The 3,487-nt window shown below is 49.8% G+C and overlaps 1 long non-coding RNA gene across 1 annotated transcript; it reads right to left on the reverse strand.

Moving 5' to 3' along the window:
- Positions 1-1,377: 1,377 nt before the first annotated feature.
- Positions 1,378-2,124, reverse strand: LOC142574149 (uncharacterized). The gene is made up of 3 exons (XR_012826437.1): positions 1,910-2,124; positions 1,607-1,822; positions 1,378-1,545 (listed from the first exon to the last, which is right to left on the reverse strand). It is a non-coding gene; the product is annotated as an uncharacterized LOC142574149 (long non-coding RNA).
- Between the last annotated feature and the right edge of the window lie 1,363 nt (positions 2,125-3,487).

The raw sequence follows: 3,487 nt of genomic DNA on the forward strand, positions 1-3,487 counted from the left end.
ACATCACGGGTTTATGTTGGCCACTACGCTCCTTGTAAAAGCTCTTGCTCGTCCCGCTACCTAGCCCTTCATTGTTGCTCTCCCACTCATCGGCTCTCACTGTCGCTGCAACAGTTTTTGTAGTGCCTGCTGAGGTTTCCTGCACTATTTGCGCTGACTGTACTGCCAGTTGCATACTTGGACTGGTCACTAATAAGCAAGGCTCAAAATAATTAGCTGCTGCACGCTGAAGCAAATGAAGTTTTGTGCCGTGATAAGAGGCTTCTTGGATACTTATTGTAGCATAAAAAAAAACATCTGATTTTTTTGTGTCAGTGCTCTTTTAATAACTGCTTTCTTTACAATTTCTTCTACGTTGCCATTAATGACTTACAGACGAAATTACAACTGTGCATTCGAGATCAGTTGTTCCTTATTTATGGCATAGCTACTCTTTCTTACAGGCATACTTCACGAAAGTCAAGCGTACGGAAAGCTTGAGAGGCTTGTCGGCAAGGAGGCTTTCGTGGTGTACGATGACCCTGCGTACCCATTGAGGCCACTTCTAATGAAGCCTTATGCCCGTGCCTTCCCCACAGCTTTCCAGCGGGCTTTCAATTACGGAATGAGCCAGGACCGACAGGCAGTAGAATGGGGATTCGGTAAAGTTGTTTAGTTTGCCTTCCTCGACAACAAGAAAAACTAGAAACTCCTCAAACAGGAAGTTTCACAGATGTACAAGGGAGCGACAATCCTTACTAACTGCCACACTTGCATGTATGGCAGCCAGGGTTCATCCTATTTCGGCTCGAGCCCTCCTGACTTGGTGTCAAACCTAAGGCTGCCTGCATGAACGGTGAGCACTGCCTAGTTATCTCCTAGCAAAATTTCAATTCTAATTACGGTGTTTATTCGAACACAGGTCCCCCGCAGGGGCGTCTGCGTAAGCAGGCGTTTGGTGTGTTGCGACACCACGTACCCGAGCACACGAGGGTTGGACCCTCCCGCGTGTAGCCGTGCGCGGCTTAGCCGTGTCTGGGGAAAGGGGGATCCTGGGGGTTGAGCCGATGCTGGGTGTCTGGACCTTTAAGGCCCCCCGGCGGACGCAACACACCCCTTTGGCCTCTGCTTCACATAGACGGCCCCCCCGGACTGACCCACCCGGGGGAAATCGGTAGTTGCCTTTTCCTGTCTCTCTCTCCCTCCAGCCTTCGTCTTTCTCTCACTTTTCATCTTTCCTGTCTTCTCCTTCCTTCCGCTTACTTCCATAGTTTCCAGGCAGCAAGGGTTAACCTTGTGTGATTAACCAACCTAGGTTATTTCATATTTGGTTATAGTGATGACGTACAGCTGGCGTTTACAGGACCTGTTCTTACAGTCTCTGTAGCGTCCCCTTGTAGGACTCCATGGTGGGTGGCTGGCGTTATTGCCGAAAATTCAATTCCTTTATGGCAACATCCTTCCCTCCACTTCCTGATCGCCCTCAGAAAAGAGGGCGCACCGATGATTTATTCCAGTTTTTTGGTCGACAAAAAGAATCCTTCCCTCGTTTTCACGTGATCCACTCTGAAAAACCAGCTAAACAAGTGCGAACAATCTCCCCGTTCCTTGTATCTAAGTCTCTTACCGAAGTTTTTGGTCCAGGATATAAGGTGTCGAGGATGGCTAGCGGAGACCTCCTCCTGGAGCTCCGCGATCAGAAGCAAATTGAAAAACTGCCTCAGCTAGTATCATTTGGGGAGACCCAAGTAGTAGTAACCCCGCACCGCACGATGAATACTTCCCGCGGCGTTGTCTCGGACGATGATTTGCTGGAGCTCTCTGAGGCTGAGCTCTCGGAGGGCTTCAGCGAACAGAATGTCATAAATGTCAAAAGGATCAAGATAAGGCGAGACGGTAATGAAATTCCGACCAAACACCTAATACTCACCTTCAATTCAAGTGTCCTGCCCGAGTCAATCGAGGCCGGGTACATCAAGCTTCGTGTACGCCCGTATGTGCCAAATCCCTTGAGATGTTTCAAATGCCAACGTTTTGGCCACAGCTCGCAGAGCTGCCGAGGCCGCCAAACATGCGCCAAATGCAGTGCCCTTGAACACGCAACTGAAGAATGTAAGAACTCTCTACACTGTGTAAACTGTGATGGGGATCACGCCGCGTACTCACGGTCGTGCCCATCCTGGAAGAAAGAAAAAGAAATCGTAACGATCAAAGTGAAAGAAAATATCTCATTTAAGGAGGCACGCAGGCGGGTTGCATACCTGCCAAAGAAAAGCTTTGCCGAAGTGGCGCGTCAGGGGGCAGCGTCACAACGGCCTCCGGCGGCTGTCCGACCCACAAGCAGTGAGTCGGCAGTCACGCCATCTGCCCCCGCGACGGTTGCAGCTAGCGCTGCTCCGTCAACCGAGGAGAAGGAACCATCGACCCCGAAGGAGGGCGCAGCCGAGGCTGCCTCAACTTCCGAGGTTCCTTCATGCGCTGGCAACGGCCGGCGTAGCCAAGTCCCTCTGGGAGCCCCATCGACCTCCGGGCTGGTGGGCGCAGGGGTCTTGCCCTCCAAGGCGGGACTCCCTCTGAAATCTTCCCGCTCGCAAGAGCACGTGTCCGGCGCCTCACAAGAGGCAATGTACACTACACCCATCCTCAAGGCGCACCAAGCGCCTAAGGAGCGGCGAGGCTCCCTCGAACGCTCCAGAAAGAACAAAACCCCTATTACAGGGCCTCGAAAGGGTTCTGTAATCTAAGACATCCCGTCCGTTTCCGTAAACACAGCACCAATTTATTTTAAATATGGATACACAAATCATTCAATGGAACATTAGAGGTCTCCTTACAAACCTTGATGATTTGCAAGAACTCATCCACAAACATAATACAAAAGTGCTGTGTTTACAGGAAACACATTTAAAATCCAGACACGCAAACTTTCTCCGTACGTATGTTACGTTTCGTAAAGATCGCGATGATGCCATCGCATCATCGGGTGGTGTTGCTATTCTCACACATAAAAGTATAGCATGTCAACCTTTACAGCTTCGAAGGCCCCTTGAAGCAGTGGCGGTGCGAGTTGTTCTGCTAAACAAACTCATCACTATTTGCTCGCTTTATATACCCCCACATTACAAATTAACTAAACATGAATTTCAGTCCTTTATAGATGAACTGCCAGAACCCTATGTTGTTCTTGGCGACTTCAATGCGCACAGCTCCCTGTGGGGCGACTCTCGTATAGATGCGCGAGGTCGTCTTGTTGAACAGTTCCTCTTCTCTTCTGGTGCATGCCTGCTGAATAAGAAGGCACCCACATATTATTCTCTCGCCAACAGAACATTTTCATCAATTGACCTCAGCCTAGTTTCCACGTGTATACTGCCTGAACTCGAATGGGAAGTTATGAACAATCCTTACGGGAGCGACCACTTCCCGATACTGATAAGAACATCTAAAGAAAACGAGTGTCCTCCACAAGCTCCTAGGTGGAAGATAGACACAGCCGACTGGGAGAAAT

The sequence above is a fragment of the Dermacentor variabilis genome, chromosome 3 (genome assembly GCF_050947875.1).
Source record: "Dermacentor variabilis isolate Ectoservices chromosome 3, ASM5094787v1, whole genome shotgun sequence".
Classification (NCBI taxonomy): domain Eukaryota; kingdom Metazoa; phylum Arthropoda; class Arachnida; order Ixodida; family Ixodidae; genus Dermacentor; species Dermacentor variabilis.